Source organism: Scardinius erythrophthalmus (genome assembly GCF_964197995.2).
Source record: "Scardinius erythrophthalmus genome assembly, chromosome: 21".
Classification (NCBI taxonomy): Eukaryota; Metazoa; Chordata; class Actinopteri; order Cypriniformes; family Leuciscidae; genus Scardinius; species Scardinius erythrophthalmus.
Window position 1 is genome coordinate 16010726 of NC_138241.1, and position 15759 is coordinate 16026484.

The 15759-nt window shown below is 36.7% G+C and overlaps 1 protein-coding gene across 4 annotated transcripts in view; it reads right to left on the bottom strand.

Annotated features, from left to right (window-relative positions):
- Positions 1-15759, bottom strand: part of esr2b (estrogen receptor 2b) — a 61785-nt gene that overhangs the window by 45159 nt on the left and 867 nt on the right. The window lies entirely within an intron of this gene.

The window sequence follows — 15759 nt, forward strand, 5'->3', positions numbered from 1 at the left end:
AGTCGATTCTGTTCAAAGACTTCATCAAACAAGTTGGCAGATCTGTCTAAATCGGTTCGCGAATCAGTTTGAATGATCTGTTCAGTTCCTGCACGCACTGAATCATCTGAAGCCCTTTCAATTCACACTCGACTCGGAGTCGTAACAGGAAGATTTAAGCACATCAAAAGCGTTAGATGAAGTGGCAGTGGACCTACAGTAGCTACTAGCTACAGTCAAGTGAGGGCAAATCTTCAAATGCATCAACTTTTTGCCAGCGATAAAGATCTTTATTAGTTGAACATCTTCGTAAGCTGTCTGTGAATGAATGATTCCACAGGACGATATATTCGATTTCATTTCACTCAGGTAATACATTTTAAAACCAAACAGATCACTACGCCACGATACTAGAAAGTATGACATTACCCGTTTTTTGGACATATAAATTAATTTACATTAAATAAAGCTACCATTGTTAATGAACACCCGCCATCCCGCGGTAGTTTGTGTGTATTGTTGCGCAGTGGCGTGCGAACTCGACTTGAAAACGAATGCCTTTGCCTGCCGTTGACAGTTAACCAGTTTAAACATGCTTGCAGAAATATACATTTGATTATATTTTTGGAGAACAGTCAGAAGAAGAACCGTCGATGTACTTTTTTTTTTTTTGTGTGTGTGCAGCTGTTCAGTAGCAGTCATGAGCGCGAGCACATGTGAAGAGTTTTTAACTCTTCTCTGTAAATACCTTTGAATGCAACACTGCAGATTCATTTTATTTCGAAATTTTCTAATAATCCAAATGTAGTTGTATAAGTTAATATTATACAAACCAGAGGACAGGCAATGATTTTCGAGCTATACAGATGGCAGAAATAATGCTTATGTCTCTCTTCTGTTTTTGTTGCAAAGATAGCTGATAATAATAGTCATTTAAATAAACAAAATCTAAATATATAATTTCATATATAGCCTACGACTTCAGAGGCAAAAGCCTATAAGTACCATCTGAAATTTTCTTCTAAAAGAGCATTTTTATCAAGCTTGTATGTTTATGTTCACACTTAAATGGCAATGAAAAGTAGCCTACACTGTTAGAAAAATCTGTAGAAATTACAGTATTACTGGCAGCTACTTGCCAGTAACTTACTGTAGATTTAAATTGATGTTATTTACTGGCAATAATTTGTTCAAAATTAAATGAACATTAAACATTAACAAGTCTTTATCTTTATCTTTATCTCCTAAAATAACATCCTCATGCAAAGCATTCTGGGAACCAAAATCTGAAGGAAAAAAACTGAAAAAGGTTGATGAAGATTTCTGGTTCCCAGAATGCTTTGCATTAGATTGTTATTTTATAATTTTATTCTTTAAAGACAAAGACTTGTTAATGTATAATGTTCATTTAACTTTGAACAAACTGTTGCCAGTAAATAACATAAATTTAAATCTACAGTAAGTTACTGGCAAACAGCTGCAAAATTACAGCAAATTTTTTACAGTGTACCTATTAATTGTCATTAAAGTGAAATTACTAACCTTAAATATACGAGCTTGATACAAATGATTGTTTTAGAAGAAAATTTCAGATGGCACTCAGAGGCTTTTGCATCATGAAGTCTTCATATATGTATATTGTTTTGGTTGTTGTTGTTGTTGTGTTTCCTTGCCTTCCTACTATGTAAAGCGACCTTGGGTTTGAGAAAGGCGCTATATAAAATAAACTTATTATATATATATATATATATATATATATATATATATATATATATATATATATATATATATATATAGAGGCCTATATGATCCGAAGTAACTAGTTACTCACTACTTGAGTAGTTTTTTCATTGGATACTTTTTTACTCTTACTCAAGTAACTATTAAGATTATTACTTTTACTTTTACTTTGAGTAAATATTTCTATAAGTACTTGTACTTTTACTTGAGTACAGTTTTTGGGTACTCTACCCACCTCTGCCAGTAACTCACTTATCCGGAGAACATCAGAGACAATGGGAACACATAAGTACATTGAATGTAGGAAACACTACAGACTGGGATCGAACCTGGATAGCTGCCACACGAGCGCCGCCGCGCAGATATTCACCATGCTAAACTGGGGTTACTTTCTATAACTGTTACCAGTACTGTTACCAGTTACTATAAGCAAACCGATTTTTCTATCAATGAAAGCACAGATTATATGAATTTAAAGACTGCGAATCGCAGAGAAAAGTCTCAATATAGGCGCAGTAAGCGGTGCATGAAAATAAACGAGAAATGGTCTGGAGAACATGAAAGTGTGTTAAACTTGAAGCTGTTGAGGAAATAAAGCCAGCAGACATAACATTAAATATCATCTGTAGAATGTTTTGCTTCCCTTTTACCTGACATGATCTGTCAATAACACTGGCTGGAGAAAGCAATTGCATTAACCAGCATAACATTAGTTTTATTCTTGTGCATGCACTAAAACAGACAGTTCCGTTCGTTGGTGGAAGAATGTGAACATGCAGAACTGCTTGTGTTTCAGTCCGTGCGGATGGAATAAAACTATCCGTAACATTTTTCTGCTGCTTCAACTCTCACTGTACTGCATAACTGGCGGTTTGACGGTCTCGCATTATGCTGCGGATTTAAATGTGACACATGAATTGAAATTATTTTAATTCATTTTACGTTGTTCCGTCTTAAAGGGGCAGCAGGTTTTAATATATAAGAGTTCAGATGCAAAAGCCTCTAAGTGCCATCTGAAATTTTCTTCTAGAATGATCATTTTTATCAAGCTTGTATATTTAAGTTCAGTAATTCCAAATGGCAATGAAAATTACCTAATAATTGTAATTTAAGTGAAATTACTGAACTTAAATATACGAGCTTGATAAAAACTATCATTCATTCTAGAGGAAAATGATATATATCTATATTAAATATAGATAATATAGATATAGATAGATATATAGGTCTAATAAACCTGCTGCTGTGTTTAATGTTAATCAAACAAAGGACAAGAAATTACTCACTGCTCTTGACTAAATAGGCTACCTTTTGTAACTTAAACAAAAACATCCATCTATATTTAATCTATGCAGCAATTAATATGCAGTGTTTTTTCACATTTGATTACTTTATTCAAATTTCTATACTGTACATCTACCCGAAAAACTCTAAAAACACTGTTTATTTTATTTGTACTTATTTTATTACTGACTGCTTACTTGTCTTTAATAATGTTTTAAATTCACATTAATTGGGCTGGTACTTTTTGTTGTTTTAAAATTGGAATAAAGAATAGATATTTCACTGGTGTCTAAACATTTGAACCACTGGCCCAATACACAGCACTGGAGCAGCTCTAAACATGTGTTGTGCTATTAAATGAAAGATAAAATATGATAGAGAAATAGAATGAACAGTGAAAGTAACATGCATCATACAATGCATTTTAGCAGTATTAATTAAGCATGAAAATAACTGAAGGAACTACATATTCGATGATGAACAAATTAAACCAATATAATTTATGTTCTTTTGGTTTCTCTACCAATACATTTAAAAATTACAAATGCAGTGAAAACACAGGTATTGGCGAGTACCAAAAATGCAAGTATCGGTATCGTACTCGTTCTGGAAAAAGTGGTATCGGTGCATCCCTAGTATTTGTTCATTATAGGTGCATTTTGGTGTATTAGGAATACACTAAAGTAATAAAACTTTCTTTCACCATTTAAAACTGACCCAGGGCTTGACATTAACTTTTTGAGGCACTTGTCCTTCGGACAAGTAAATTTATGTTTTACTTGTCCATGCACAAAAGTCACTTGTCCGGGTAAAGATTTATAATTTTATCATTTTTTTTTGTGTGTGTGTGTTTTGCTAATGCAGAATTCCAACAAACCATTGAAAGCATCCAAACACTATCAATATTAATAAAATTCAGTTGAAACAGTATAAAGGAACGTGTCCCAAGAACAGAGTTCCCCTTCAACAAGAAATAAGGATCTCCAGACTCCAGATTCCATAATACAAAGTAATACTTTGCACGCTGGTGTGCAGTGTATCACCAGAGGAAGTGGTGACTCTTGTAGGTATCCTCAGAATTTGCAAGCTAACTAGACAAGCTAGCTAGACTTAAAGTATACTATATATCTAAAATAATTTTGTAGACATAGAGATGCACCGATTACAATTTTCTAGGCCGATTCCGGTTTTTCATTGAGTTTGACCTGCCAATTCCGATTTTTTTTTTCTAACCACTTTACAGCACACACAAATATTTATTTTTGATCTTATCTTTAACCCTTTCACCTGTAAGTTTAAAATATTCTAACTGACACCCCACCCCCCACCCCCAGAGTGAGTTTTTTCAAGGCGAACGTTCCCTTTAATGTTTCCATGGCGACGCGTCACGCGATACACCGCAGCCACTTACTGTATGACAGATGTGTCGCTTTTATTTCGCTTTTCCTTTTTTATTCAAAATATTAACAAACTTGCTTACCATGTCATCAATCATCCTATCTTATATTCCGATTCTCAAATACGTGTAAGTGAGTGTGTTTGGTCGTTTAAAAACTTTAAATAATCTTGATCTATAACATGAGATGGGCGCCGCAATGTTGTCCTGTCAGTCGGATTTACAGCACGTGAATTCATCAGTTTCTCCCGAAATAAATGCAAGAACGTGGCCGGTGAACTGAGAAGAATAGAGTAAACTTTATAGTTACTTCCACTATGTTTGTCTGATATGAATAACACATGTCGGCAAATTATATTTGAATAGATTGTTATTGCTGCTTCCACAGACATCAGTGTGTATTTTACAAACTCCAAATGTATTGTTTCACTCGTGCTTATGTGTATTTAAATATCTGAAACCTAAAATAAACATTATGAGGTTGAAAACACTGCTTAGTTGTGATATATGACAGCGCTGAACGCGTCCTACTCTGGCTCAGCGCCAGCCAACATGCGAAAGCACAGTTTGAATCTGGCAGTGATGCGACGTCTCAAAACGCTAAAATTAAATCTGTAAAATTATAGACGTAATGAGTGGCACATAACGTGAAGTAACATGGCATTTTATTTTGTTTGAAATTTAACTTGTCCAGTGGGACAACAAATTTTCTCTTCCACTTGTCCTAAAAAAAAATCCACTTGTCCCGGACAAGCGGACAAGCCTTAATGTCGAGCCCTGTGACCATATGTTGTTTTCTTTATTTGTCATAATTACATAGGCTAATACATATATTTACTTGTGTAACTACTTTCTATATGTATGTAAAGCTGCTTTGGAACCATGGAAAATTGTGAAGTGCTATAGAAATATATTTGCAAAGGTAAAGGTCATAATTATAAAACTTAGTTGTTCATTATGATTTTTTTTTTTTTTTTTTTTTTTTGCAACAATTCCTGTTAATTTTTATCCATGCCATTTTTATACTCAACAGGTAGAATACAATTCATTGTATTGTACATTTAATCATAACAGGTCAACAGAGGATTCAACAAAAATAGTACAAAAGTAGTACTTAAATATTTAACAAATTAAATTGTTTTATTTGCAAATTGCAAAAGTTGTGTTTTGAAATTCTGCCCTTACAGCACCTGTTAGCAGAAACAAGCTAGATGCTTCAGTACATAACTCACATTTTCTTTAGTTTGCACAAAAAGAAAGTCTGATCTAAAAAAAAAATTACATAGCATCATCTAAAACATTATTTCATCATTCTCAGGTTGAAATGCATGGTGAGTTGTGTCTTTAGATGCAATGAGTTTAGACGCTAAAAGTTTTCTTCTGACAAATGTGGCCAATAGTGTGCACTCTTGTGAGTTCAGTTGTTTAGCAAAAGTACAGCAAAACAGATTGTTGGTGAGTGTGATGGCATTGGCTTTATGGCGTGTTCGAAACATACATCAAGCATAGCGGTCTGACGTGTCAACTTCTGGTTCAATCACTGGTAGGACGTTGGGGCCAATGGGGGGTCAAGGTTTAGCTTCGGCAGTTATGGTGCTTTGCTTTCAAGTCATGTCAGAAAGAACGCATTTACGAGTCAACTTAAAATGCACATAAACATCAGCACAACTCATAATTAAGAGCGAGTTAAGAGCGTGATGGTGATCAAATATGTCAAAGGCAATGGATGCAGAGTGTGCCCTATAGTGAAAAAAAAAACCTATGCCAAAATGTATTTAAAATAGGCCAACACATTTATTTCATACTAACTAAACTATACTACAAACCCATTGATATATTTACTGACATATTACTTGAGACTTACTGATATAAATTTTATAATTAAACTTTATTTGGAGTTCTTCTTTATTGCACAATGCATATTTCTTAACATTAGGCCCAAAATGTGTTTAATATCACTATTAGTAAGGATAGTATGATCACTGTATAATTTAAATGCAATATGTGTAAAGTGTACTACCTAAAGTATAGTAGTTTCACTTTAGCACAATCAAATATACTTAAAGGGTAACTAAACCCCTGGTCAGAGCCTGACTCCACCCACTGGCAATATTTGAAAAATGCTAGAAAAGTGGGCAGACCCCAGCGGAGATAGAGGGGACGAACCGAGGGCGGGGCTGCTGTCAAGACTCTAAAATGGAGTGTGACTCACACAGGGTCGCAAGACAACGTAAAGTACATGCATCTGATGAGTTTTATCGAGTTGATGTCAATAAGCATCTGTAGGCATATTCATATTTTGCCACTATGTGAAAAAATCCAGCAAAATGCGCCGGCGCGTTGTCGACCCTGAGGATTAACTTTAGCCTAACCATAAATTGTGATTAAAATATATATGATCACTCACATCAAGACTCCACTGCCTTGGTGGAGTCGATGCAGGAGGAGCAGCGTTTGGCACTGCGTCGCTTTTCAGCGCGAGCTGTGTGGAGAAGTAGCCTGGTAATACCAAACTCTGCTATTTCGCTTTGCTTCGTAGACAAAGTCTGGCATGGCATAATTGAAAAGCGTTTTCTTTCTTGCGGGGGGGCGCTTGTCTGAAGTTTAAAATCATTGGTTACCCGTAAGCCAATCACATAACGTTTGGTTATGGTGTGCGTTATGCGCATGCTCAGCCGCATCTAACTTCCACTGTAAACACATGTATGATGCGAAAACAAAACTATCGAGCGAAATACCGGAGTGGACATGGCTGTGAACGACTTTTGCAGATTATGTGAAGTAAATCTACGCATCCACGGTACAATCAGCGTCTACGTCACGGCTCTCAGCCCGCCCTCTGTTCGTTGATTGGCCGGCTGTTTTCAGGCCGGAGGAAAACGGAAAGCTATTACGCTGTCTCAGACTGAGTACAGAAGCGAAATGAAATTGAGCGGAAGTACAAAGTCTGACGTAGTCAGGCTAGTGGAGAAGCCCATTTCCACCTCTATTGCGTTGGAGAAGTAGCCCAGAAATCTAGACGCACCCTAGCGGCAGCAAAATTTATTTTGCTTCCAGGGTAGTCTAGCAAATCTCCGTTGACTTTCGAGCTGGAAAAAACAAACTCTGGTCAGGCCAATCACATCGTGTATAGAGTCGGTGGGCGGGCTTAACAACGACGACAGAGTTGTGACGGTTCTGTGTGAATTCCCTGCTACTTGAAAACAAAGAACGGCTGATGAACGGCAAAGAAATTTCGAATCGGCTTTGGTCGCGGCTCTGGAGGACTTGGAGTTAAGCTTTTCTTTGAGAAAAGAACAAAGAACGGCACTTAAGTCATTCTTAAAAAAAGGAAGATGTGTTCGTAGTTTTGCCGGCCAGATATGGCAAAAGTTGAATCGATCAACTAAATCGTTAACTCCGCTGTTGGGAAAACGCTCTGGTAGGTTGAAGCGCTGTCCTATTGCGTGCCGAGGGAATTTGAAAGACCACCGTTTATCCCGCCCCTCGGATTGAGCCGTGTCTATGGTGAGTTGCCAGACCTAACATCTTGATGTAGGTCTGGCTTGCCAGGCTTTTGGAGAAGCAATCCCATGTAAAATGCAGGTTGCACACTTGAGCTCTAGGCGGGAACTCACGGACTTCCAGGCCAAGTGCATGCAACCACTGGCGCCTAATTTCCAAGTCTGCTGGAAAGCTATGCAGTCCAGCAGTGCTGTTGCAACCAGCAACACTACACCTACGTACCCTCCTGACCACTGTACTAAATACAGATAAATCTACACTAGCTCGTACCAAGGGCGTGGTTGAGCTCGTACCAAGGGCGTGGTGAGCTGCAACCTGCTTACATCACGTAGTACCGTAAACATCCAATAGGAAAATTCAACTGCAGTAGCCACCGTTCAACCTGAAGAGGGCAGCATTCAGACGTTTTTACACCATAACGCTACCCGTGTAAACGTACCCTCACCGATTTGTGTTCCACACCTGCTCACCATTTTATTGATTACTCCCTGTGTATTTAATTCTTTAATTGTAGAATTAAAACACTTTATACCCAAATGTCAAAAAAGTTACTCGAATCAATGAACAGCACTAATAAAGCCCCATTCTTACAGATCATTAACTAAAAAAAGTTGGTTTAGGGTTTAGTTACCCTTTAAGTATATCTGTAGTTGGACCTCAGCATTATTTCCGGATAACTAAAGTGCATTGAATACAAAATTCCAATTAAGCAGACTTGAAGTATACCAAAAGCACAATTGCAGGGTATTTAAATATGTTAATGTATTTGTAGTATACTTTACTTAGCATGAAATAAATATATTTAAAATACATTTTAGTATATTTATTTTTTCACTACGGAAGGCCGAGTATGGTAACCCATACTTGGAATTTGTCCACTGCATTTAACCCATTCAACTTAATACACACACATTGGCCCTCATTTATCAATCTTGCGTAGAAATGGGCGTATATATTGGCGTAAGATTATGCTTACACTCTTCTCATCGCCTGATTTATGAAGCTGTGCGTACCTTTGAAATTCTGGTGTACGCAATACCTGCCCTTGATAAATGCCGCGGCTGAAATCGATCGTCATTAGAATAACACGCCCCTAAATATTCAAGTCTCCGCTTCCCCCACGCAGTCCGCGGAGACTCGCGCTGCGGGGCCAGGCGAAAGTATAAACAAGGCTTGAAACGTCAGGTAAAGCGCACAGGCTCGCAACTTAAGGAATACATATGTCTACAATTCAAATGCTTTGGTAAATTCACACAAATTAAACATTGAAGTCCATGTTGCACAAAAATAAACACTGAAGTTTATAATTACTATGTTGTTGTTTTTTTACAGTGGGTCATAATATATTATATCTTTTAGTTTGCCAGTGCGTTTTGTGGTGTTAGGAATTGTTTTTCTGCGCATTCCCGCACTCAAAACGTGCGTACACCACCTCCTGAGCTGGCGTAGGATTTGAGCGTGCCGTACGCCAACGTCCATATTGATAAATCTCAAAGTCACCGTGGTTTTGGGTGTACGCCAGGTGTACGCTGGAAATTTGGTGTAAGCACTTTTGATAAATGAGGGCCATTATGAGTAGTGAGTACTGAACACACGCACGCACGCACGCGTACGTGAAAAAATATCAGAAAAAAATCTGGCAAAACAACATCATACACTGCTTATAAAGACAGCATAGGAGAAAAGCTGGCAAAAAATACAGATAACCAAGTTAAAAAGCAGTAAATTGCAGACGTTGAAAGAACACACAAAGCCATTCCCTCTCAAGCACACACAAAGAGATCCACCCAAAACCTCCCGGTAGTGAAAATTAAACCTACCCTACTCAAAAAAAAAAAAAAAAAACCTTGAACTGAATTAAAGAGAGCCATGTGTTCACATGTTTCTGTATATAAATGTGTCTCTATGTCAGATCAGATTCGCTATACGCTCTTGAAATGCACACAGTGCTTCACTCGCAGCTATTTAACAAGATGTTTTTAAACCATTTATTTTATTAGGATTATGTATAATATATTTTGTTATATTTCATTTAAAAACATGTAAGTCAAAAAACTTATACTAAAAAAACTAATCAAAGACAGCAAGAAGAAAGAGAAAGTACGAGAGAGAAGAAAATGGCCAGTTACTGCACTGCTTTTGTGGGGAAAATGAATATAAATATAAACTGTTTATAGCTGAAAGCATAAAAATACATTTTCTATTTCTTTTATACATAAGTATTTCAGAAACGAATGCTCAAGGGTTCAATATGCGTAGAACTTTCTGAATGATAGGTGCTCCAATTCTGCGGAAATCTGGGGACATTTTTCTGAATGCAGAAGCTTATTTATCATAAAATGCCTGAAATTCTTTATAGAGAATCATTACACAGATAATTTTGAGTACACTAATATTTCCCATACTTTTCCAGCAGGTGAATTCACTCAAAAATGGTTCATTTAGTTCAGAGATTTATGGGGACAGAGACTGAAGTGAAATATAAGACAAATTTAATTTAAATGTGTTTAAATGGTAAATAAAATCTCAATGAAACTGCATAAATGAGTAAAAACAATCTACAAACAAACACTCAAAACATCAAACTTTCCTTTAATACGCCGAGTTCCCTGTTCTCTAGGCTAAAGGGCATCTGCGGGTTTTAGGTCAGAGATCTGGCTTGCTGCCTCAGTAAACAGAAAGAGTAAAGGTGAGACGCTGATGTGCAAACGCTTTTACTGAGACAACATTGTGTTCTGTCAGAGAGAAAAACACATCCATAAAGAATATACCCAGAAACCTTACGATTGTTTGATTAATGGAAAGTTCAAAAGATCAGCATTTATTTGAAATAGAAATCTTTTGAAACAGTCTTTACTGTAACTTTTGATCATTTCAATGCTAAATAAAAGTATTATTTTTTCAAAATGTACTGACAGCAAGCTTTTGATCAGTAGTCTGTATAATATTTTAACCTGTTAACTAGGGATGCACCGATTGGGAAATTCTGGGCCGATACCGATACCGATGTTTAACATAACAACTTGGCCGATGGCCGATGCCGATGCCGATGTTTTTTCTTTTTGTTATTTATTCCTTCTTTTGTGCCACTGAAACATACAAGTCTTTCGGCTCTTGATCACACTATCCTAGAATGAGCACAAATTCAATCAGACCAAGCAATTTATGAAACAAAAAAAACCTTTAATGTCACTTTCTGGTTGACAGTTATAACCTTATTTATAAGTTCTTTTTCAGTTGTTATGAGGAGCAATATGAGAGAGAAATTTGGTAATCATTGTCTGACCCAACAAAAAAAACATTATAATATTCATTTTATTTTTCGTGTTCGCATTTATGAGGGAAAAAACACGGGTGAATGTTCATATTAAATTTTAAACGCGCACGCGCTCTTCTGCGAGAGAGAGAGAGAGCCCCGACCGCGCGCGCGCTCTCACTCACTATTCAGAGCGGTCAAGCTTCCCCGTACTTTTTGACAAGCGTCCTTGACAGGGAGGCCAGAGCTTCTTTGCAGCTCAAGTCGGCGGCGGTGTGTACAGTTAACGCTCTATCTGTTGACGGCGCTGAGGGAAAAGCTCCCGCCACTGGAAGAAGCGGTCGCCGCCCATTTGTGTCCTCCTGCGCACCCATCAAAGCCGTGCAGAACGTCTTCAGCACTCGCGGATCGTGCATACTCCGCCGCTTCTTCTGCTACACACCATGGTCGTTCTTTTCTCGAGAAAAGGAGTTTTCTCATAGAAAAATAAATAAATAAATGCGTCATTGTACCCAGCACTTCTGAAAATGCACTTCCGAATGCGTCTCTGTCCCCAGCATATCAAACCAAACTGACGCCCATGTGACATCGGCGAATGTCATTTTTATTTCCCGATGGCCGATGGCAGTTAACGAGGCAAATATCGGCCGTTACCGATGTTCAGCCGATGCATCGGTGCATCCCTACTGTTAACTGTCACCCCCCTTTTTTTGAGTAGACATGAAAATGCACATTTCGAACTTAAATGGTTGTAATTAAAGAATGCTTTGGAGTATAGACATACAATTGGTCTTGTTTTAAAGAAGACATTTGGCAGATTTTTGTAGAAGTGAAATAAATTAAGAAAGTTAAACATAAAAAAAGTTATAGAAGTTTGAGTTTATGGAAATGTAAAATGTAAAAAATTTAATTATTCATATTTTATATAAAATATATATTTTTAAAACCTGGGTGACTCTAAAACTGCAAAAAATCAAAGTCAAAAATCTGAACAAGTTGTGTTTCAAAATTTAGGTTGATATCTCAAAAAATGAGCTTTCAGTAAGATTTTGTTTGGGCGCAGTACCAAACATTTTCACTAGGTGACAACTAGACTCCATTACTGCCCATATAAGGACGCCTCCATTTCCATATGTGGTTTGAGTGATCATCTGAACCATTATTTCCACAATTTTCATACAATTTATGAAGTAGACATTCTATTCAGAAGTAATATGGGAAGTTTGGCAGATTTTGATATGAATTCAACCTCTAAGAATCACATAAAAATGTTCATTGCTATTTCAAAATAAAGGTCTGAACACGCCTTAGGAATATGAAAATAGTCTTGTTGCAAATTGATAAATTACGGCTCCTCTGTAATTTATTTTGAAAATCAGTCACCAAATATGAAAACTAGAGATTGTAAGCTTTCAAATGATATATAGTTTGTCAAGATTAGTTTAGGTTTAGTATAGGATATTACTGTTTTAAATATGTAATGAATTTGGGCCCACCGGTGGGCCCGTGACACTTAACAGGTTAAAGCATTCTTCATCTTTTTTAATAACGCACAGCAGACAGGAAGGGATAGAGCGAGATGGGGGAGTGTGAGAATGCAAAACACAGGCTTGCCACACTTTCTGACCATGAATTTCAATGACTATTCCAGATGTAAAAACTGGATGAGAATTACACACAAACAAAAAAATATATATATCTAAATTTACAAGGGAATTCACTCGCAAAGAACAAATTTAGATGAAACAGCAGAGTTTATAAATTATTTAGACATTATATTCACTGCAGAAATGTCCATTATTGTCCTATTGGTTTTGTGACTGTTATTGATTTCTAGAATGTTTCCTGGCACTATTTTAAAACTCTCCGATATTTTCAGGCTTTTTATGAAAATGGGAACCCTAGAACAGAACTTAATTTTTCTGCTTAATTTTGGTCGTTCATTTACACAACAACGTCGAATCGGGGGCCTGAAAATGCAATCTTTTGAAAACGTGTTTCAGAGTGCACGTTTTTGAAAAAGATACCGTTATTGTCTCTGTGGAAACCACAAAAAATGCAAATTTGTGAAAAAAATTGTGATCGCCAACTACTGGCCTGGCAGCCTTATAGTGTTTTTAGTCATATCCGTGGATCCGTGTGAACAGGGGATCGTTTTGACAACGTTGAGGTCTGTACGCGAAAAACGCTACCCGTGTAAACGTACCCTCACCGATTTGTGTTCCACACCTGCTCACCGTTTTATTGATTACTCCCTGTGTATTTAAGCCATGAGCGTTCCTTAGTTACTTGTCAGTATTAATTGTACGTTAGTTGTTTGATATACTCTCACTCTTCGTGGTAATTATTCATTCATTCAGTCAGTCATTCATTCTTTGTCCTGCTTCTTCCTTGGAAATGCACACAGCAGCCTGTAACAACCAAACACTAGTTCACTTTAATTCACCCTCGTAATAATTGTACTTTTTTTTTTTAAGTATGGTCACATATTTCAGTTGGGAGCTGGTGAAACTTTAGCACTTTCCTACTGCCATTCTGGTAAAGCTCTTGGCTGAAGTCCAGACACACATACCACTGAACAAAAGGCCAAGGACAGGACGAAGAAACCCCTACACATAACACACAGAGTCCCTGGGTGAACTTTTCTCCATCCTAATAAGGTCCTCCTGCCAACTTGAGATTTCTTTGAACGTACAGAATAATTAAGTTTCCATTCATTTCACATTGGGCACATCCAGGCCCACATCACCCCAGTAACTGAGACTTTCGTCTACACTTAGCGAACCTACACACAAATAATTATGCACATAAACACCTGGGTTTGTGTACACATGCACATTCTTCACGCTTGAAACCCCTCCAATCGCTGACACCATTCATGTTCTCCTAATTGAGACTCGTTTCTTGCAAATAATGAGGAGAGAGAGAGAGTTACAGAGCATGATTTCTGACGTTGCTAATCAGACAGACCGATTTAATCCTCCTATCACTTGTTACACAAGCCAGCAAACCTGTCAACAGAGCAGTCCACATATGTTTTTGTTTTGACCACAGCTAAAACCTATTGCTGCTAACCCAAAAACCAGAAATATCTCAAAATGCTACACAGCCATTACACATTAGGCAGTTCCTTTCATAAAGACAGTATTAAGAGATTTTACAAGAATTATGAGTAAATATAGTGAATGGTTTACTCTTGCATAGGTTGTCTATAATAGTCTAGTGTGGCAATACAATGAAAATGTATTTAAAAGGAGTGCAGTCTGTAGCCATCATTTTGAATGATATAAGATCATTATGTCCAGTGTGAGTCCTCGTCCATTGCTCAAGAGGACAAGGACCTCTGTCTAAACTGATAATAAGCGTTTCTTCTCCTCCCTCACGGAGTGTCTCCCTTCAACAAAACACACCGAAAATCCATTCCTGTCCTTTTGTAAAGGTTGTGGGTTTAAGACATGAACTGATCCCTTGAGATAATGTGTCCTAGCAATTTACAGTATATGTTCTAGCTATATTTTGCTTTGGATTTAGACTCAGACAGACACTGACATTTGTGGATTATATGAATTATATGCAGTTTAGCATGTTGGACAAGAGAATGAAAAAGGATAAAATACAGGTGGTCCACACTGTAAAAAATGTTTTGTCGGTTACAAATGTACTTCATGTGGTATGCTCTAAATGAGCTGGCTTATTCAAGATAAAGTGGCCAAACATTAAAACTCAAGTTTCATAGTTCACATAAACAACTGTGGCAACTTGTATGAGTTCACAGCATACAAACCCTCACTCACACAACAATACTTCTGAAATATGATGTACTTAAACTGAATGTTGAGTTTTAGTTAATGTATCCGCAGAACAGATATTGTGAAAGATTTGCCCTTGGCCTCTGATATACAAAACTCAAAACATGAATAAAAAACAACAACAGATGGTCATTAACACCATATTAAAAAAAAATATTTAAAATGCTCTCTTGCTGTTACTGTAATGTGATTGGTAAATTACACCGCTCAGATGGTGGTCTGTTATTCTGATGTCTTATTCACTGAAAAACCTCATTTTATAATTTCCTTCTGTCACTGAACCATCACTTCAACCGTTTTCAACCTCTCCTCCAAAACCCCTCATTTCTCTTATCACTAATGTTATTTTAATCTTATCATGATCAACATTGAGTAATAGACTGTGTTTGTGCAGAGGCAAAAAACCCTATCTGCAAAAAGTCTAGACCATGTCAGGCACATCATAATCACCTGTACGGCCAAATCAGTTAAACAACAGTTACAGCAATGATTTTAGTATTGTTATGTTACTGTAAAGGTTATAACAAAAATTCTCATGATTTATCACAACTTTTTTCTTTTATCAAATCAACTTAGATAATATGGTTCAGAAAACATAATATTTTGAGTTTTTGTTGATTAAACTAATGTCCTTCCTTGTATTACCTAAATTTTTTTTTATTTCAATGAGCTAAAAGATTAAGGCAACCAGATAACTTACTTTTTTTTAAAGTTAAACTAATAATATGTTTGATCACTGACCCACAGAGTTTTTTTAATTAAAATTATGGACAAAAATAGCATAATTTAAT